Source organism: Chenopodium quinoa, unplaced genomic scaffold (genome assembly GCF_001683475.1).
Source record: "Chenopodium quinoa cultivar QQ74 unplaced genomic scaffold, ASM168347v1, whole genome shotgun sequence".
Taxonomy (NCBI): Eukaryota; Viridiplantae; Streptophyta; class Magnoliopsida; order Caryophyllales; family Amaranthaceae; genus Chenopodium; species Chenopodium quinoa.
Genome location: NW_018742205.1, coordinates 4,645,409 through 4,669,227, shown reverse-complemented (window position 1 = coordinate 4,669,227; position 23,819 = coordinate 4,645,409). Strand labels below are relative to the sequence as shown.

The 23,819-nt window shown below is 30.7% G+C and overlaps 1 pseudogene; it reads left to right on the top strand.

The window, feature by feature from the left end:
- Positions 1–4,011: 4,011 nt before the first annotated feature.
- Positions 4,012–20,644, top strand: LOC110729991 (annotated as a pseudogene).
- The last annotated feature ends 3,175 nt before the right edge of the window (positions 20,645–23,819 follow it).

Genomic DNA, 23,819 nt, shown 5'->3' with positions numbered 1-23,819 from the left:
TATTTGGGAGAAAGTAAATCTCAAATGTTGAAACAATACGAAGTATGAGTTACTAAAGGGAGTCTCATAGTCAAAAATTGGAAACTATACTAGTCACAAACATATTTCACAAAGTTATTAGTATCCATTAATTGACAACGGAGTATGACTCTATGAGTAAAATATGAGGTGAGGTTTCTATCAGAAGTTCAGAACTATTCTTTAACAATTCAATATGAGTTGCCTCAGCTCGTTGCAAGGCCCAACCCATTGGCCTAGTACCAATAATCACATTATAATTAAGCCCGTCCTGGCCTCCCCCTTCTCCCTGCAAACTCTAATTGGTGAGATTTGATCTCATGACCAATGTCAATATGCTATAAAGGGAAATTTGGTTCCAAATTGATGTGCGACAAGTCTATGAGTGATTGCATTTATTGTATCTAGTTAAAAAATATATAATAATAATAAAAAAAAAATTAGCCTAATTACGCTCCGAAATGAGGAACTTCCAATCCAAGATCCCCTTCATTTAAAGCTCTACCACAATTTAAAACGCCACACCTCAACTTCCTTTTTCTTAGTTTTTTAATTGAACTCTATTTAATTTTTGTATACTCATAGATAAAAGGCAAAAGGTAACGAGCGCTCCCGAAGCATTGGGTAAGAGAACTTAAATGGAAATATTAAAGTAAAATAAACATTAATTACACTGATATACGCGTGATTTTGACATACTTTCATAACTTAATACTATTTTTAGTAATATATTATTTAGTTATCATCCTACAATATATGGTGTCATTTACCTCAACTTCCTTTTTCTTTTCTTTTTTTTTTTTAAAAAAAAAAGAAGTCCTAAAGGACACTAAATTTCATTAAATAACGCCATAGGTATCATCTTATTTAGACTGACTTACATCTGCCTACAACTCTCAAGCAACGAAAGGAGCTTAGGCATGCGAGTGAGTGGTAGAAGCAGGAACAACTGGTTCAGCTAACGAACTTTGACCCTTTTTATTGTACCAACCAGGCAAGCTTTAGCTTGTTTGGTTTGTGCGGCACAGGAAAGAAGAAGGAAGAGCACAAGACATAGGCTTAAGAAGACCGCGTGAAGGAAATACTTTAACCAACGATAGGCCGTAAGGAAGAGGATCGGAGGACTTGAAGGTAAAGGCAGCAAGGTTTAGTGAAGCCATCAACCTTCGCGACTTATTTAGATTTAGGGGCCGGATTGAGCCATTTAATAGCTTCATTTCGAACTATATCCGATAGTTCGTATCCCCCTTCAACCGGCTTCAAAACTAGCTAATCTGCTGACGATTTTTGCCTTTATATATCACCCCGAATGGAGTACTCAAGTTGAACCGGGCGGAAATCTCCTTTGGAAGGGTCTGTTCGAGAACTTCACAACTTCACTCTAGGGCGATTCCAACCTCGAACATCGGGTTTCCTCTCTTTATTCAATAGAACAGTGGCCAATCTAGCGAAATCATCAATAGGTCTTCGACCTACCCCTTAAGAGAAGATCTATATATCAAAGATCTGAAAATCCCTCTACAACGGGAAAGCAGGGAAAGCCTCTACGCCCTAAAACCAGTATAGACTAAACAACCCTAGCGGGGACTTCAAGATTGGAAAAGTCCACTTTCTGAAACATGACATCTACAATTGACAATTAACGATAATGAAAACGAATTTAACAAAATCAATTAAGAATTAATCGGGGAAGGGCTAAGAGTCCAATACATAAATATAACAATTCAGCACATTCTCGATTCGTTGTCTCGTACAACTTTTTGGGTGGATCTGTCGTTGCTTCGCAATTTTGTGAGAAAGAAAATTCTTGTGTTGATTTCGTAATCCGAATCCGAGCCATAATCAATCGTAGCCCCGCACAACTAGAGACCAAATTAAACACAAATAAAACCTTGTCTTTCGAAAGGAGTTTAAAAAATCTTTTCTTTCGAAGGAGATCGAAAAAACCGTCTTTCGAAGGAGATAAACCCTTTCTTTCATTCGAGGGAGACATTATTATAACCTATGAAACAAAAAGCTTAAATGAAATAAAGATTGGGGCTTTCCACTGGTGAAATCCGATGGAAGCCCCTTCAAAATTAACAATGGAGGCTAGAGTTTAGGAGAGAGAAGAGAGAGATGAGGCTAGGGTTTTTTTTGTTTTTTTTGTTTTTTTTTAATACTTGTCAATCCTTTTTCTTAGTTTTTTAATTGACCTCTATATAATTTTTATATACTCATAAATAAAAACATCCTACAATATATGGTGTCATTTACCTCCACCTAGTTTTTTTTTTTTTTTTTTTTTAAATTGTAAAATCTAATATCATATCATGTCACTAATAAATAAAGCCGGTCTCGCAGCCAGACCACGAGACAGCGACACTTGGCATTCCAGATTTTCATTAAGTGCCGCACCACGTAGACGATAAATAGGTATTATTGTGACACGTATGATGCTATGTAAGCGATTTTTGGATAGATTTTTTAAGATAAAATTGTTGTATAGAGTTTTATTATCGATAGAATTCTAATATTTCATATATACAAAATTAATCATAACTTTTTTATAAATATCCTATAACTCAACTCTATTTCCATCATCAAATTCGTTCTAAAAAGTTCTTTAGAATAAGATCCATTTATAATATAGTAATCACAAACTTTTATATCTAGCTGGTCAAATTGTGTCACCAACTATTATAAGAATTATTTTGTGAGTGTTATAGGGGTTACTTGGTCAGTGTTATAGTGGTTACTCAATTAGTGTTATAGATAGGGGCTACTTAGTCAGTGTTAGAGGTTACTCAATTATTATTACAAGGGTTACTCGGTCAGTTTTATAGGGGTTACTTTGTCCGGCCAGATGGTGTGGCTAGCCGCATACAAAATGCATTGTTATTTAATTTATTTAAAAAAAAATAATAGAAAATTAGTAAAAATAAGTTTTAATCTGTAAAAATAATTTTAGTTTTATAAAAATACTTTAGTTCAGTGAAAATAATTTAAGCTCAATATAAGTAATTTCAAGTCAATAATAACATAGATATCATTTACAAACAAAACTACAAAAAGTATTCTATTATATAAATATAAGCCATATGATATCGTATGTCAAATATCCTACATTATCATAACGGATTATATGACCGTATTTATTAACATTCAAGTAAAAATGTTATCTTAAAATTTTATCAAACATCTGGACATCGCCCGGACACAAAACTAGAGAGCCATGGGATTTAATTTTCTTAGCGTGCCATGTAAGATTATAAATTTTAGTTGTAGCCAATTGAATAAGAGATTATTAATTTCTTTTAGAATTAATTAATTCAAATACCACGTAAGCAAATTGGCGAATGACATTTTTAAGTTTAAATTAATTAAATATTAAATATTATCTTTAGATATTAGGAATTTTATTTAAATATATAGCAAATTTTAGCAAATAAATATAAAAAAAAATTGTTTTAGAAAATTCAAACAAACCGTGCATCGCACGGGGTTCATCTAGTATCACTAATAGCTGAGATTAACGATGTTAATTTTAATTTTTTTTTTTTTTTGAAGAAATGTTAATTTTATTTTTATACAAATTTATCACATATCAAGACAAAGTGGTAATTAAAAAAAAATTAATTATCCGTAAAATGATCCGTAAAAACGATAATATTGACCAATAAGATAGAGTGGCACAATACAGAAGATTCGACTCATAGGTGATATGTCCATGTTTTATACCAAATCCATGTTGCCAAATTGGTAATTTTAGGGGATGTCGCACATTACCAGCCAAATCTCTACTGCCAGAATCTCCGGTATAAAAGTTTAATCAGCCCAATACTTATAATTCTTGCACAAAAAACGGCTACATTTTCCCAGAAAAATTTCCATCACATAATAATTTGTTAAATTTTTGGTGCTTTCCGATCTATCTATTAACCTATACTAAAAACAAATTTTTACATGACACTTGTCATTATCTTGTAAAAAAATTTTCCGTCTTACTTTTTTTTTTTTTTTTTTTTTTTTTTTTTTTTTGCAAAGTCTTTAAATAAATTATCTATAACTTATGATATTTTCTCATTCCACTTTGACAAGCATATTTCATATATACCCAAATGAAATATTTTTGAGTATCTTTCATATACTTGATATTTTGTAATATTATTCTTCTCAAAAATATTTAACAACCGCTCGTTTAACCTAGTTCCTAGATAAAATCACATTTCAAGAAAAGATCTTTAGTTTCCTACTACTCTTCTTCTACTCAACTCCAAAACTCTTCTACCTAATTTCTTATCACACAAAATAACCCAATAACTTGATTAAACCTTCAAATTTATTTTGTGTTTAATGTTACAATACTAATCATAATTTTCTCATAATTATGGGTTTTCAATTCATTGTTCTGCTTCTTTTCATATTATCTTCCCCTGCATTAGCCAAGCTTATTCCTAGGTTCCCCTCCTCGATCGTTCGACCCGAGCAGCTAGCTCAAATTACAAACAATGATGAAGCAAAGCCTTATGAAACAAGGTATTTTACACAAATAATTGATCATTTCGACTTTAATCCTCAAAGTTATCAGACTTTTCAACAGAGGTATTTGATCAATGAAAAATATTGGGGTGGAGCTAAAAAGAATGCCCCAATATTTATTTATATGGGTAATGAAGGAGATATTGAATGGTTTGCGCATAATACTGGTTTCATGTATGAGAATGCACCTCATTTTAAGGCCCTTCTTGTTTTCATTGAGGTACATAATCTTCTTCCTATTTCTTACGTTATTATGGAGTTAGTGAGGATCTTTCGAAATAGAGTCTATACCACCAATGATATAGATACAACCGGGTGTACATAAAAAAATGTCTCTTAATAATGTAAATGATATGTTTCTTCCATAAAAATTTTAAGAGTAAAGTTGTAAAATATAAACAAGAATTCGGAAAGAAAAAAAATATGACTTGAAGATGAATTAATGTGGAATAACTATTTTATTTTTTCAATTTGTGTGTTCATATTTCAAGGTTTGCATGATAAATACATGTATAACTAGTAATTATTCTATATTTTGTAGAAGTATTCTTCTATTTTATATAATAATTAACCCATTTTTTTTTTATCTAGCTTTCTTTGATTATATAACTTGATAATATTTTTTACTAACATATAAAGATGCGCCTAACTTTTATATACTCCGTAATATATAAATGTTACTGAATTGGTCTTAATTCAACAACTTTTTATAGAATTTATTAATAAAAGTTTCTTTTAAATTTTAATAAATATTCAATATGTGCTGGCAAACTTAAAAGTAAATGCTAAACAATTAAAAAATGACGGAGGAATGAAGTCCAAATAATTGTTTCCTCTCACCCGAGGAAAAATCAAACCTGTAATTATTTTTTATTTTTTATGACATGACGATTAGCAAAATGGATAAAATTATGCATGCTACTAATAATGAGATATCATTGGTGTGGTTGTAGCATAGATACTATGGAAAATCAATACCATATGGAGGAGACAAAGAGGTTGCATATAAAAATGCAAGTACACAAGGCTATCTTAGTTCAACTCAAGCATTAGCTGATTATGCAACTCTTATACTTGACCTCAAAAATAATCTGACTGCTTCTGAGTCTCCTGTAGTAGTCTTTGGAGGATCTTATGGAGGAAGTATGTTTCTTGTTTTTTTAATCACATCTTATATATTTTATATCCAACTATATTCCTCCATCCTTTCATCTTATCTGATCATTTAACGACTTTAATTTGTTAAATTTCTTATCTCATATCGTTATATTGCTTTCTACTAATGCATGCTCGCTAATTTTAAATTCTAGTTCAATAACTAATTCTAGTTTATATCTTAAAAGCTTATGTATAATCTTGAAAGATAGTTAATACTCAATGCTTCCTTTGTTTTATAATAATACGACTTTATATTTTTTAAACATTTATATGTATATGATCATTTATTATAATTTATACGTAAAATAAAAAAATTTAAAAAAAAGTCATGTGATGCTATCATTTTAATTTCTGCTAGTTTGATACTACAAGTATTATACTTTCAAAATATCAAATTATTATAATTTTATTATTACTTACGGATAATCAGTGAAGATATTAATAGGAAAAAAGGTGTGAAAGAGATTTTTTTTTTTTTTGAGTAATTTGACACTCTAGTTGTTGTTACTAGGAATATAGTTGAGGAGTAGTTATTATTGAAAATTGTGATAAATTCAAGAATATAATTTCTGTTATGTTGGTAATTGCAGTGCTAGCGGCTTGGTTTAGACTGAAGTACCCACATGTGGCAATTGGAGCATTGGCATCTTCTTCTCCAATCCTTAATTTTGGAAACCTCACTTCTCCTTTCAGCTTCAACAATATTGTTACTCAAGATTTCAGGGTCTCTCTTTTTCTATATATAACTTCTAAATATTTTATTAATTACTCCTTATTAGTTAGGAGTGCATGCATCTCCTAATTTCAATAGCGTTATACTTGTATTATATTCTCCATATAATATTCATTTATGCATTGGTATTGATCAATTGACAAATAATATAACATTACCTGATATTTTAAATGGCCACATACATGGTTTAGGTAATATGTATAACATATAATTTGAAATGACATTAAAAAAAAAAAGAAAAAGAAAAAGAAAAAAAAAAGAAGAAGAAGAAGAAGAAAGAAAAGCTAGATGTATGATTACGTAACAAGAAACAAATGAAGTATATGTGAGCGTACAAAAAATTGAAGAGAGAGCGAGGGAGAGCAGGGAATGCTGCTCATTTCTTATAAAGTAATTAACTAGGTTAGCCCCTAGCAAAGGACCAACCTAACTCATCCTTAGGAATAATTAGAGAAAATAATATAATACCACAAATTTATACAATAGAATATGATTGTTGTAATTTATGCTAATCATAAAACATGTCATGTTAAGAATGGTGAAAGGAAATAGAGAGAAAATGATATAATTCAACATTGCATCACAAATGAACATATGATGATACAAACTAAGGAATCTTCTGGCTCGACTGATAGAATCAATCACTAAGCAACATTACAATTATTGTTTGATATTTTTATTTTATTATGATATGGAAAATGGTAATTACATCAAGTTAGTGAAAGCCACCTAATAAAGGCAAAAACAAAAACATTTGACATGAATCGATTGGTACAATGGTCCCATAGGACCCATACGTCAAAAGTATTCAAGTGGCTAATCATTTGGTAGAATTATTCTTCTAAAAAAGTAGTGCTTAAATTTGTGAGGAATCTTGCATAATATATGTAATTTTGTATTATTGTAAATATATTTATATGAGAATCTAGAATAATTCATTTTCTTTTTTATATTCATAAGAAAGGCTAGAATAATGATAATTAATTAGTATGCTAATTAGATTTTGCTTTGATTGGTAACTATAAGTAACATTGTTCTTGCATAAATTTCAGAGTGAAAGTGAAAATTGTTATGAAGTGATCAAAAGGTCATGGACACAAATTGAAGAAACCGCCAAGCAAAACGGAGGGTTGGAAAAAGCTTAGATCTTCGTTCAACATTTGCAAGTAAGATGACTTTCAGAAATATTACTCCCTCCGTCCCTTAATGATAATTCTTTTTGGCCAAATTTTAGTTCCAAAATATTCATCCCATTTGTTTTTTCCAACAACCATTAATATTAATTTTTTTTACCAAAATTCCCTCCAATTTGCAACTATAATTGTGCAAAATTAGCTTCTCCAGGTAAATGTTACATTTTCAAATACTTTTATTACTTTTTCTCTCTACTTTTTTGCATATTCCATGTAAATTTACCTTTTCAACGTACTTTTACTACTTCTTATTTAAGTTTCTTAATTCTCGTGAAATTTCACCAAAAGGGACTATTATTAAGAAACGGAAAGAGTAAATTACGACAAAATGATATCTTGACGAGAAAATCCTCTATTTAATTTATAATTTTGATTATATACAGGAACATTACTATTTCTACAGATGATATTGAAAGTTGGTTGAGTACGGCTTATATTTACACCGCTATGACGGACTATCCTACTCCCTCTAACTTTCTCAATCCCTTACCTGCATTTCCTGTTAAACAGGTAATATTTGTTGACCCTATTTGAAATTGACCATAGACCCAACTTAACAGAAACTTTAGTTCGAACCATATGTTATGTCCTTCTGTCCAACATGACATGTTTGTTGCATAAACTAAATTTTTTTTCTTCTAAATTAATATTATACGGAGTACTCTGTGTTATTTTGGCAGGCTTTCTAATTTATAGACATTGCAGATGTGTAAAGCAATCGACAACCCAGTGTTAGGGAATGATACATTTGCCAAGTTATATGGAGCAGCCAACATTTACTACAATTACTCAGGAAACTTGAATTGCTTTGATATAGCAGGTGATAATGATAAGCATGGTCTTCAAGAATGGACATGGCAGGTTTAGTATTTTTTCCTCTAATTTCTACATTTATAAAATTTTATTTTTTGAGGAATATTTTATAAAGGAAATTTTGACTTTAACCACCTCCAAAAAACCACTTATTGGCTTTTACCACCTATATAAAATAAAAATAAAAATAAAAAATTATTTTACCACCAATAAGATTTCCAAACATTGGATTTCACCACCAACTAACGAATTCCGTCCATGAATCCGTTAGTATGGCCCACCTTTTTGACTTTTTCTCTTCATCTCCCCTGATCTTCCATGTGGTGGGGTTGGTAGCCGGACCGGCGGTGGCTGGGTTTTTTTTTTTATTATTATTTTTTTTTAAATCTCACCCAATAATATGGTGACACGTGTACATGATAGGCCCCACTAACGGAACGGAATCCGTTAGTTGGAGGTGATTGGTGGTAAAAGCCGACTTTCATTTTTTTATGTGGTGGTAAAATAAAACTTTTTTTTATGTAGGTGGTAAAAGCCAATAAGTGGTTTGTTTGGAGGTGGTAAAAGTCAAAATTTCCTTTTATAAACTACTATAACTTAACAGATAATTAGGTCCACCAACATATACTTCGTATACAGTAATAAATAAACATACTCATTCCGTATTTTATTACTTGCTCCATTTCTCTTGGGCACGTATGTCGATGCAAATCTTTTATTAGTAATATCTTTAATTATTATAAGTATAAATTATAACAATTGAAAATTAATAATCTATTCATTGAGACCGTTCCAACAAGTGCCCACAAAATTAAACTATATTTTCCTATGTATAAATCACAAACATTAGTTAAAGTAGGTCAAATTGAAGCACGCTTTGGAGTAGGGATCTAGTTTTGAACCTTTTATCACTTGTTTAAAACAAATGTGCTCAACCATTATACCTTAAGTTCATATACAAGTACACTTTGAATAGGATATGTTTAATATGGTGAAAAAAATGTTGTTTAGATTAGATCTGATTTGACATTAGACATTTGAGTCTATTAATTTTGGTATGACTGATACTGAAATTATTAATGTTTTTAAATACGAACAATCCAATTAATATGATTAGTTGAATTAACTAATCAAATATGTGTCAATTTGCCAAATTTAACTACTAGATCAAAGTATATGGTTGAAGGCTTGTAGCATATGATTTACAACTATTATTTATCTATACTAAATATAAAAAAAAATTAACAAATTTTAATAACTAACATAAAATTGCCATAAGATATTTTTGTAATTTTTCCAAAATTAAAGTGAACATGATAGATTCTACGAGTAATATTATATGCGGTACAAATTCTCTCATATTGTCAATTTGTCATCTTGATTATGGAGGTATATGCGCCGTAGGGCTAAGATAATAGTAGAAAGTAGGGTATAGAATATACTCGTAGATGATAAGGTAACCAATCACATCAAAGATTCCAAATAAAGAGGTAGACAAAGGCTAAGGTATCTTCTCTTTTTTAGTGTAGTTCGATCTGTATCAAATTGGTACATTGGTAGTTAGTTTCACAACCTAAATACCTATACAACTACTATATATTTGGCCTATTTGTACTTTTGTTAAGTTTAGAAATTTGGGCTTCATTCTAGGATTAGGACTTTTGAAAGTAACTACACCACCATTGAAATGAATAATCAGCTAATGTGGTGGGTGGTGGGCTCCTAAAATCATCAACAAAAGTGATTAGGATATGTTGCGCATCTCCGAATAATGGTGATCTTTCTTAGCAAGACTTATACAATATGATAGATCCATTCTCATTAAGAATAGCGTCGATCTACATATTAGCACGTTAGGGATGACAAATGGATAGTAATTTTTCGTGGACTTTATACCGTACTTGTCTTAGTTAGTTAAAGCAATTAGTATGGGTATAGTATAGCTTCGTTGGATATTGGATAGTTGCATCTGACTTGCTCAATTGTCATCTCTATGCATGATCACATTATACATTTAGTAGGAAGTATTATACTCAATGCTCTTAGGTTAACCTTATAACTTGCTTAGAATATTTAGGGTAAACTACCATGATACAAGTGGTCTAATAACTATTTCCTCCGTTCCAATAGTATTGCAACAATTGGACTTTTGCACTATTCATCACTCTTGTTTGAGACCATATAGAATGATTTATACGTTAAGCAAAATATAGTCATGTGAAATTTTGTTAGATTTGTCTCATAAAATATTTTCACAATATCAACTTTTTATAATTTTTACTCTTATTATTATAGTTATTTAATTATAAAATGTGCTTTGGGTGTGTAATTTCATCCTTATTGCAATATTATTAGAACGGATGAAGTAATAATTAGTAAGGCCAATTCCTAGGAAGGGAAGTTTTAGGGAAATATCTCCTACAATGAGTTTGGTGAGAGTTGACCTTAACACGTACTTTAGGTCTAACCTTCTTAAAGTCAGAAAGCTAGACAACTATTCTAAACTCTTATCTCAAGTAATTGAATAATATGTTTTGCCTAGTTTTCATCAATTTTAAAAAATAACATACATTATTTTTTATTGATTAAATTTTTATTATTAATTATATCTAAGAGTTTACCTCTATTAGAATTTTTAACTAATTTTTTATTAGGCTTGTTAATTTTTAATCTTTTTCTTAACTTGTGATTATATTTTTAACTAATAAAAATTTGTAGGGTTATTCTTAAATAACTAGTTTGAAGTGTAAGGCTACCTTTTTACTCATTTATAAAAAAAAAAAATACAAATAAAAAATTCAACCTCTTTGCTTGTTGACTAATTAGACGATTTAGAAGAATCTGCCATAAATAGGTATTTATTTTTTCTATTTCTATCTATGATTAAATGTAAGATATCCACCGTCTTGTATAAAATGTTGCCATTCTCATGAATAAAGTTTGAAGGTCTTTCACAAAAATAAAATAAAATAAAATAATTAAAAGGAAAAAATGATCGTTCTAGGTCCTCAATTCATCGTAACCTCATAAAGTGGGAGATTTTTCGGTTGACATGATGCAAATTTATAAATCATGCAAAGATTGCATGAAATGGGCCAGAATTTTTAGAAAAAGTGTGGGCCCAAAAAATTATCATGCTTATTTATTGTTCATTCATTGTCCAACAGATTACACTGGATGAACTCCGTGTAAACAAATATTTTTTATATTTATGTGATAAAATATTGTTTTATTTGTCATATGTAGTATATCATTTAATATTTTTATTTTAAAATAAATTGAATTTTCACTCATTCGTTATATATTTAGATAAAATTCTTAATCTTAGAAGATAATATTTTATATATAATTAATTTAAACTTTAAAATCTTATTTGCCAATTTTGCTTATATGGCATTTGAATTATTTAATTCTAAAAGTATTTACCAATCTCTTATTTAATTGGTTATAACTAAACTTTATAATCCTACATGACGCGTTTAGAAAATTTTATCCTACGTGGCTCTCTAAAAACTCGGGAAAAAACACCCCTTTATATATACTAGTTTTGTGCCCCGGGCAATTGCCTAGGTTGTTTATGAAAATTTTTATATGTGGCTGGTCATACCATGTGGTAGGGATTACTTGAGTTACTCGGTCATTGGTTACTCGAGCTACCCGATCAGGGGTTACTCGGTCAAAGGTTACTTAAGGGGTTCGGTCAGGGGTTACTCGAGGGGTTACTCAGTCAAAGGTTACTTGAGGGGTTACTCGGTCATGGGTTACTCGAGTTACTCGGTCAGGGATTACTACTTACTTGAGGGTTCGGTTAGGGGTTACTCGGTCTGGAATAACTCAAGTAACCCCTGACCGAGTAACTCGAGTAACCCCGGCCACACGGTGTGGACAGCCACATAGGTTAATCCACCGGTTGTTTATTGAGTTTTAGGATAAACCTTTTGGCTTGAATGTTAAATACGGTCATATAATCACTTTTGATAATGCAGGATATTTAGGCATGCGATATCATACTTAAATTATTTTTACTAAACTGGAAGTACTTTTACAGATTAAAACTTGTTTTTACTAATTCTCTATTATTTTAAATATATTATAAATGTATCTTATTGTAAAGAACTTTTTAAAACGAAATTTTTATGATGGAAATAGAACAGAGTTATAGGATATTTATTAATTTTGTTTATATAAATTATTAGAATTCTATCGATAATAAAACTCTATAAAACAATTTTATCTTAAAAAGCCTATGATTGCTTACTTTTTTTTCGGGCAAAAATTGCTTACTTAGTATCATATGTGTCACAATAATACTTATTTTTCGCCTACGTGGCGCGACACTTAGCGAAAAACTAAAATGCCAAGTGTCGCTATCTCGTGGCCTGTCTGCGAGACCGGCTTTATTTATTAGTGATATGATACTAGTTTTGTGCCCCGGGCGATGCCCAAGTTGTTTATTGAAATTTAGGATAAACTTTTTGGCTTGAATGTTAAATACGGTCATATAATCACTTTTGATAATGAAGGATATTTAGACATGCGATATCATACTTAAATTATTTTTACTAAATTGAAAGTATTTTAACTAAATTAAAATTATTTTTACTCATTAAAACTTTTTTTTTTACTAATTCTCTATTATATTTTAAAATAAAAAAAATATATTATAAAAGGATCTTATTTTAAATAACATTTTAAAACGATTTTTATGGTGAAAATAGATCCGAGTTATTAGATATTTATTAAAAGTTATGATTAATTTTGTATATATGAAATATTTATAGTTTATCGATAATAAAACTCTATGCAACATTTTTATCTTTAAAAATCTATTCAAAATTCGCTTACTTAACATCATATGTGTCACAATAATATCTATTTGTCATCTATGTGGCACAACACTTGGCGAAAAATTGAGATATCAAGTGTCGCTGTCTCGTGATCTGGCTGCGAGACCGGCTTTATTTATTAGTGAAGTGATATGAGATTTTAGTGTCTTTCAACTTTTTTTTTTTTTAACGAATATTGTCTTTCAATTGAAAATTGCACAAATTATTCAAATAATTCAGTAGAACCACCCAATCAAAGCTTGTCTAAGTGATGAAATCAACATAAAGGTTGTGCTGAATGCTGATGATAATGAGAAATTGAGAATGACCATTTATAGAAAGCTACAACTCTATTATTAAAGTAGGAAATTTTTTTATACAATACATACACATGTAACATAAATACTCCACCTTTTACCTCAGAATAGAAACGGCTTTACTACGTGTGCTCAATACACAACTTATGCTTGGAGATTATGTTGACTTTAATACATACAAGAAAAAAGCTAATAAAGTTGCAAATTATGTTGTCTTGTTAGGATATAAAATGGACAGTCATCAACAAATAGACCTCTTAGACGTATAGTACATTTTCCTACTTTATTACTCCGTAGTTCAAATAAATTAGGACCCATTAGATTTTAATCTTGATAGAAGATAAATGTATTTTTATGTCAAGACAATTCCTAAAAATTGATAATTCCTAAAAATTGCATAAGAGGAGTAACTCCTATAATTTTTCATCATAACTAATTTCACTTGTAATTGATTAGCTTTTATAGTAAAACAAACCAAAAGATGATTTTTTTGTCAAAAAAAAGAAAAAAAAAAAAAAAAAAAAAGAGGATTTTGTTGTGCATAATATATTGGCTAAATAACATGTATTTTAACAATTGGGTGAACTTACAGGCAAAATTTGATGCATATCCATTATTTACGTCTTGATGATGTGTAGAGAGGCTATATTGCAACACAAACTTTTATATGTGGCTGACCACACTGTATGGCCAACCATTAATGGGGTTGCTTTGTTAGTGCTATAAAGGTTACACACTCGGTTTGGGGTTACTAAGTCGGTTTGGGGTTACTCGGTCAGGGGTTATTCACTCGGTTAGGAGTTACTCGGTCGGTTAGGGGTTACTCGGTTAAGGGTTACTCACTCGGTCAGAAGTTACTAAGTCGGTCAGGGGTTACTCATCCGATTAGGGGTTACTCACTTGGTCAGGGGTTATTTGGTCGATCAGGGGTTACTCGATCGGTTAAGAGTTACTCACTCGGTCAGGAGTTACTAAGTCGGTCAGGGGTTACTCACTCGGTTAAGGGTTACTTGATCGGTCAGGAGTTACTTGTCGGTTAGGGGTTACTTGCGTGTGTTATTTGACCACACGGTGTGGCCAGCCGCACACAAAAGTTGCTGATTCCATAAATAATAACGAGATTTGATTCTAAGTTAGCATCTATGATGTTCGTTGATATACCTTGGATAAATGGATACTCTGTAATAAGTAATCGGCACAACTCTCATGATACAAGAATAAGCCCAGCACAAATATTAGACACGATGAAGCCCACCAACCACTAGAATTCCAAAGTTCAAAGCTTCAGCCCATTGAGTCTCCTTAGAGGCTAAGATGCCACACAATCCAAAAATGGTGAAGCAAAAAAAGCTCATGTTCCTTTTGTTTTATTTTAGTCGGCTCAATTTAATTTAGTTTGGGTCGTCCATTATTGGATAAATTCAGAGGTGGATCAAGTTATTTCATGGCGATCTAGGTTAGTTTTGCTAAGTCTATCTATCATTCATAAAGTGGACAATATTTTACAAATTGTTGCATAGTACATACTTTTTTTTTTGTTTAAATAGTTAAGACACTTCTTTTTATAATTGTTAATCAAATAAGAGTAATAAAATTACAAATATCTTAACTATTACACTGTACTAAGTAAATTTTTTAAAAATAGTTGAATTAATTTCACATGACTACAATTTTCCTTAAATAATAAATTATCATAGTTAGTCAAAGTAACGTCTGTAAATAGTACATAAGCAAAAGTGTTGCAAATAAAATAAAAAAAAACGAAGTAGAATCTTCCCGTTTGTCACTCTAATCTATATTAATGTTACATTCAGGCATGTACAGAGATGATACTGCCAACAGACGGAAACAACAAAGAGAGCATATTCCCAGCTTCCAGCTACAACTACAGTGAACGAGACTCCTATTGCACCTCTCTGTATGGTGTTCAACCTCGCCCTCACTGGATCACTACTGAATTTGGTGGAACTGTGAGTCTACCACCTTCTACTTATATACTTGGTACATAAAGTACAATAATCTCTTACTCCTTAAATTCCCGTCGTATATATGAAGTATCTGTCAATATGTAGATGATACTCCCTTCGTTCCTAACTTATCAGTAATAATAATAATAATAATTGATTTTTGGTATTTAAAGAGCCACATATAAGGTATAATTGATTGTGGTACATTTTAAGGTATATAAATATAGTCCTTCACTAAACAAAGTTTTACACATGCACCATACAAATGTATGCAGGCTTGTACGGTATCATTAACTATAATATCGAGGAATTTATAATTAAATTTACCAAATTTAAGAAGTGATCGTTATACGCTAGCTCATTGTACGTCGTCACCTCTATTAATGAGTCATTATTATGACTATATAATATAAAATTTGTCATTATTAGTATAGTATAACATTATAAGAATTGTAGCATAAAAATAGTAATAATGTCTATGAATGAAAACTTTGTTGGAAACAGGATATACACAGGGTGTTAAGAAGGTACGGCAGCAACATCCTGTTTTTTAATGGCATCAGAGACCCATGGAGTGGTGGAGGGTACGTCCCTTTCTTTCGCTTTATCATTAATTCATTAGTCATTACTCATACACTTCATGTTATTCTTGACATTCTGAAATATCTAGCTTTTTTAGTTCCATCTTTAATTACCCTTTTTAATAAAATTAATTAGTTTTTTAACTACAGGGAGCCAAGGTATATAACCTGGATCATAGCACAAACTTTTATATTCATATTTAAATTCTTTATGTTTACGAGTCTCGATAAAGATCCTCCCATGTCACAACAACAAATATTATAAACTCGAGTTCAAAAGATTATAATTATCATAACTTGTTTTAACTTATCTTATCTAAATGTATCTGCATTTAGTGAGCAAAAATTAGGCCAGAAACACTATTCGTCATGCATAGGTGATTGAGAGTGTGTCACATGACACCTATATGGGCTATATCTATTTAGAAATATATTTTAAATACATTGGTATAGATTTGTACTATTTATGAAACTATGTTTAAAAAATATAAATTTTCTCCTAATTGTAATTTTTAAATTTAATTTTGGTTGGTGTGGTGGAGTTTTCAACTCCAGAAATATGAAGAGAAAGGTTTCAAAAACCAATTTCTAATACTTTTTCCTTTTTATTTTATTTGTAACAAACATTCATGACACGTACTTTGTGAAAAATATTAGGTAATATAAATGGACAAATTAATCAATATTCCATATAATTTATACACATGATATCTAACCCTTCTCTATTTCTGATGTTAAAACTATTTTGATAAAGTCGCTCGTTTACCTCCGTTACTCTTATCAACTCCTTAATAAAAAAAATGTTCTAAAGTTGTGTTGCATTAAATAAAAAAAAAAAAAAAAAAAGTATGACACTACTCAATCACAACATGAATCGGGCTTACCAGGTCTATCTGTCTAATGTATCAATATACTTGTATACATGTACATTAATAAACATTTGAATCTTAAATGTCTGTTTTTTACTCTTAAGCTGATGAAGCGAATTATTACTACTCTTGATTCAATGGTTGAAATTGGAGCAACCTTAAACATATCTTTAAATAACCAACACTCAACTCCACCAATACTAAAATTTACTTCTCTGCTCCAAACATAATAATTTCATCTCTAACGTCTTTGTGTGTAATTGCAGAGTTTTGAAGAGTATCTCAAACAGTTTGGTGGCCATTATTGCAAAAGAAGGTTGGTAACTTCGTCTTAATTACCATTTAACCATTTTAATATGTTTTTAAATTTAAATTTGATGTAAATTTGTTGACTTTTAGCTCTTTAAAATGCAAATTAATTGTGTAAAGTGAAGGGATGTGACCAGTTCAGATCACTTATGTATAATAATCCGTACGTAATATATATTAAATAAAAACAAGAAAATTAAAAGGATTTTGGCTAAACATAGTAATAATTTACTAAAAGGCCTATAAATTTTTTTATTTTTTATTTTTTATTTTTATTTTTTAAAATGATGAGTCTAAAAAGTGAATATGACAAAACGACTATACATAATTATTCAACGTTATTTTGAATAATTTTACAAATATAAAAATATTACGAGTAATTTTTTTTATAAAATTTTATTAATACTATAATTGCATATATTTATAATTAATCTTGTGCATTAGCAATATCCTGAAACACATAGCAAGCAAGTACAACCCTAAATATTTTATATAAAAATATAATACTTGTATATACTTCGTAATAAATAAAAAAATAAATAATAATGTTAATTATTTATAACATTGGTTTCAAAAAAAAAAAATTACTTATAACATTGATCGACATGTGATTTTATCACAAAATCTAATATCATATATCACTAAATAAAGTCGGTCTCGCAGTCAGGCCACGAGACAGCGACACTTGGCATTTCAGTTTTTCGCCAAGTGTCGCGCCACGTAGGAGATAAATAGGTATTATTGTGACACATATGATAAATGCTAAGTAAGCGATTTTTGGATAATTTTTTAATATAAAATTGTTGTATACAGTTTTATTATAGATAAAATTCTAATATTTCATATATACAAAATTTATCATAACTGTTAATAAATATCCTATAACTCAATTCTTTTTCCATCATCAAATTCGTTTTAAAAGTTCTTTAAAATAAGATCCATTTATAATAGTATTTTTAATAACAAACTTTTATACGTAGCTAGCCAAACCGTGTCACCAACTATTACAAGAGTTTTTCGTTAGTGCTATAGGGGTTACTTAGTCAGTGCTATAGTGGTTACTCAATCAGTGTTATACATAGGGGTTACATAGTCAGTGTTAAAGGTTACTTAGTTAGTATTACGGGGGTTACTCGGTCATTTTTATAGGACTTACTTTGTCCAGATGGTGAGGCTAGCTGCATACAAAGTGCATTGTTATTTAACTTATTTAAAAAATATATTAAAGAATCAGTAAAAAAAAGTTTTAATCAGTCAAAATAATTTTAGTTTGATAAAAATACTTTCAGTTCAGTGCGAATAATTTAAGTTTACTAAAAATAATTTCAAGTCAATAATAACATAGATATCTATTTAAAAACAAAACTACAAAAAATATTTCTAAATATCCTACATTATTAGAATGAATTATTTGACCGCATTTAACATTCAAGTAAAAATGTTATCTTAAAATTTTATGAATCATCTGGGCATCGCCCGAACACAAAACTAGTTATATATAAAGGAGAGTTTTTTCCCAAGATTTTAGAGCGTCACGTAGGATTTTAATTTTTTTAAAAATTATTAGAGCGCCATGTAGAATCAATATTTTTAAAACGCTACAATAGGATTATGCCACGTAAGATTAGTTTTTTTAAAAGCACTACATAGGATTATAATATAAAAAAAACGCCACGTAGAATAAATATTTTTAAAATGCTACAATAGGATTATGCCACGTAAGATTAGTTTTTTTAAAGCGCTACATAAGATTATAATAAATAAAAAAACTCCACGTAGGATAAATATTTTTAAAATGCTACAATAGGATTATGCCACGTAAGATTAGTTTTTTGAAGCGCTACATAGAATTACGATAAAAAATTAGTGACACATAAGACTGTTATTTTATTACCATAAATAAAATAAAATGATTTATTTGGGTGATTAATGGAACCAACATTATGAATATCAATATTATTATTTAGATAAAGGAATATTATTATTTAGATAAAAGTAAAGGGATCAAAGTAAGAAATATTAATTATTGAGCTAGCATATTCAACCTTCAATCAAAAGTTAAAATAAAAAAGACAAAAATGTTGACTCGAAAAAATGGAAAATTATATTGTTTGTAAACATACGATCGGAAATTAGAAATTTTCAAATTTTTTTGTTAAGGAAATTTCAAATTAGAGATAGAGTGTCACATAGGAAAATGTTATATTTTAGCCAATGAAAAAAATGGATTGCAATTTATTTTATCTAAAATTTTATATTAATTATAAAAATAAAATCAGCGCATTTTCTGTGAGGTGGTGAGCTGGTCATATCGTGTGGCCGACTGAGACACACTAAAATATTGGCCGGTAACCCTTGATCGTCCGAGTAACCATTGATTGATTGAGTAATCCTTGACCAACCGAGTAACCCCTGATCAAGTAATCTCAACCACACGCTATAATATTATCTTTTTATATAAGAAATTTCATCTAAATATGAGAAATAAAATTAATAATTCACTTTATAATAAAAAATTTAAGTAGCAAGCAAGCGAAAATCACATAGTTTATCGGATAAATATATTTTTGATAAAATATTTTATTTGAAAAAATACAAACAAACCGTGCATCGCACGGGTTTCATCTAATTTTAAGTAATATAAAGTACGAGCGCATAACATCATTTTATAAAATATATTAAACGCTTATAGTTAAAATTCGAGATTAGAGATACATGCGAATTATATTATAATCATTTTAATTGTTTTGCATTTTTTTTAAACAAAATTAGGTGCCCATCATGTGGACTTGAGATTCTCGACGAAGGAAGATCCAAATTGGTTGAAAGAAGTAAGGAAAACGGAGATTCGCTACATCAATAAGTGGCTTTCTCAATATTACCATGATTTGAATCATATCCATTTAATCCATTAGTGATTACGTATAAAAACACAATTTAATTATTAGTGCCATGTATAAGAAGGATTATCTATTTTTCTCATTACTAAAGGCTTATTTCGTGTACTCTTTCCTTTGGTCAAGATTTATGCCCAAAAATACAAAAAGAATAATAAACAACAACAAATTACTACGTATTATGTAAACACTTATGTTATGCCGAGTAAAATTGTATGGAATCAACAATCATGCAAGAGAGGAAAATTATTAAAGATATGTACTTGTTTTCGTGTTACTCTACATTAAATATTGGAAAAGGTATTGTGTGTGGACTGCCTTACGCATAATTACGTGCGGCAGATAATGCGTATGCTTATGAGATTTAAACACACACAAATATAATTCAAGCCTAATTCTCTATAGGATTCGTCCACCAAGAATTAAACAAGAAGACAAGTAGATTAAGTAAGTTAAAGGCCACGCCACCCCTTAGTTAATCAACTTGAACAAAGCTTAAAGAACTTAATCACCGACTTTAAGGAACGAATGTTTTTATTGCAAAACAAACTAATACTTTGATCTAATAATCTGAAAAATTCTATCTCAAAAGTCATGAAATTACAACTATTTATAGACTAAAAACTAACTAATTCTAAGTGTAATAGGACTAGGACAAGCACCTAGCCTTTAGCTCCAAATAACCCAAATAGAATAGGAAAACTAATTCTACTTAGATTAGGAAACTAGTAGTGAGACTAGTTTGATTTAGTCTATATTTCCTAAAATAAATAAAGTAAATCCTAAATACTTAAACCAAGAAAAACCCTTTCAAGTGAAAGGTAAAAACTTGAAAGCAAAAACTAATTAAATAACATTAAGTAGAGTGAGTAGAGTGATCAGAAACTTGAGCTTGTACTAGACACCAAGTTCCTTTGCTTGAATTGTCCAAGAATCGCCAATTTGTAGCTTCTAATGAGTTAATGTTCAAGTTTAGGTTTTCCTTGTAAATATTTAATAAACTCTCGAAGTTCTCATCAATATCCGGATCATCCTCCTCTTCTTCAAAAGAATTTGTCCTCAAATCTCGAAGTTCAGGGACATAACGAGCCAAATCTCCCACATTAAATGTAGCACTTACACCATAGTCACCGGAAAGATCGAGCTTGAAAGCATTATCATTCACCTTCTCAACAATCTTGAAAGGACCTTCACTTCGAGGCATGAGCTTATTCTTTCTCTTGCTTGGAAACCTTTCTTTCCCTATATGCAACCACACCAAATCGCCAACCTTGAAGTTTTGTGGCTTTCTATGTCGATTTGCTCTCTCTTTGTACATTGAATTTATCTTCTCAATTCTAGCAGAAACTTGAGCATGTAACTTTTGCATCACTTGAACTTTGGTCTTAGCATCATGATTCACCAATTCACCCTTAAGAAAAGGAATTAAATCCAAAGGTAGCCTTAGATTCGTACCATACACAATCTCAAAAGGTGAATGATTAGTAGCATAAGTAGGAGAACGATTATAAGCAAACTCAGCATGAGCAAGTTTAACATCCCAATCCTTTTGAATTTTACTTACTAATCCACGCAACAGTACTCCCAAAGTTCGATTATTAACTTCCGTTTGCCCATCCGTTTGAGGATGATAAGAAGTGTTAAATAAAAGCTTAGTTCCAACTAACTTTCACAAAGACTTCCAAAAGAAACTCATGAATTTTACATCCCTATCACTCATAATTGTTTAGGCATACCATGCAACCGAACAATGTCTTTAAAATAGAGATCAGCTATATGCAATGCATCATCAGTTTTGTGACATGCAACAAAATGAGCCATTTTAGAGAATCTATCAACTACCACCATGATAGCATCTTTACCTCTTTGAGTTTGAGGCAATCCAACTATAAAATCCATGGAGACATCCTCCCAAGGAAACTCAGGAACAGGTAAAGGAGTGTAAAGACCTTGATGGAACACACTCTTCGCCTTTTGACATTAAGCACACCTTGCAATCACAGATTGAATATCCCCTTGCATCTTAGGCCAATAAAAATGCTCTTGTAGAATACTAAGAGTTTTATTGATACCAAAATGCCCTGCAATTCCTCCACCATGAGCTTCTCTCACAATCAACTCACGAATAGAACACCTTGGAACACACAATCGAGTCCCTTTGAAAAGGAAACCATCTTGAGTCACATAGGAACCTACGGCCCCCTTTGCACAATTCTCAAGTATAGGTGCAAAATCTTCATCACTTGCATAATACTCTTTGATCAAATCAAAACTAAGTAAACAAAAATTCAAAACACCAAGTAAAGAATACCTTCTTGACAATGCATCCACAACAATATTTGTCTTCCCCTCTTTGTACTTAGAAGAAAAGTTAAATGATTGTAGAAATTTCACCCACTTAGCATGTCTTAGATTCAATTTTTGTTGTCCATATATGTACTTTAAAGACTCATGATCCGAATGAAGCACAAAATGATTAAGACACAAATAATGACTTCAATGATCTAAAACACGAACAATGGCATATAATTCTTTGTCATAAGTAGAGTAATTCAAACGAGCACCATTCAATTTTTCACTAAAGTAAGCAATAGGTCTCTTCCTTTGAATTAGAACTGCACCAATTCCTACTCCACTTGCATCAGTTTCCACCTCAAATGGACTAGCAAAGTCAGGTAGAGCTAAAATAGGAGCTTCACACAATTTCTTCTTGATTAAGTCAAAGGCATTTGTGCCTCTTTATTCCACTCAAATTTGATTCTTTCTTTCTTCAAACATTCAGTCATAGAATACTAGAAAAGTTTTTCACAAATCTTCTATAGAAAGAAGCTAAACCATGAAAAGAACGTACCTCCAAAGCATTCTTAGGAACCGGCCATGATTTAATTGCTTCTACCTTAGATGGATCAACAGAAACACCATCCTTTGATATTAATTATGTACCCTAGAAAAGTCACGCTTGGGACAAGAAAGTAGCATTTTTCTAGCTTTGCATACAACCTTTGCTTTCTTAGAACTTCAAACACACTTCTTAGATGATTAAGATGATCATGCATATTTTTAGAGTAAATCAAAATATCATCTAAGTAAACCACAACACACTTACCAAGGAAAGGTTTGAGAACTTCATGCATCAATCTCATGAAAGTACTAGGAACATTAGTAAGGCCAAAAGGCATCATCAACCATTCATACAACCCTAACTTAGTCTTGAATGCAGTTTTCCGTTCATTTTCTTCTCTCATTCAAATTTGATGATAACTGATTAGGGGATTTTTATCCACCAATCACCGTCTGACAAGTGGACCAACCAGGTTCCGCCACGGGTCCTTCACGAAGGCCAATAGGAGCCTGCCACGTGTCAATCACAGATACGTCCTCTACGGACCAATCAAGGCACGCCACGTGTCCACCCATGCCAAATGGGAAAACCGGCCATCAAGGCCCAATCCAGTCTAGAGGCCCGATCAGCCCTAGGTTTACCTTAAACCTAGAGAGTGGCACGCTTCTCAAGGCTATAAATACTTAATTAATCCTCATTAGTTAGGCAATCGAGAAATCAAGTAATCAAGCAGAGAAGAACCGGGATATTACGGAACACCAACAACCGGCTAACC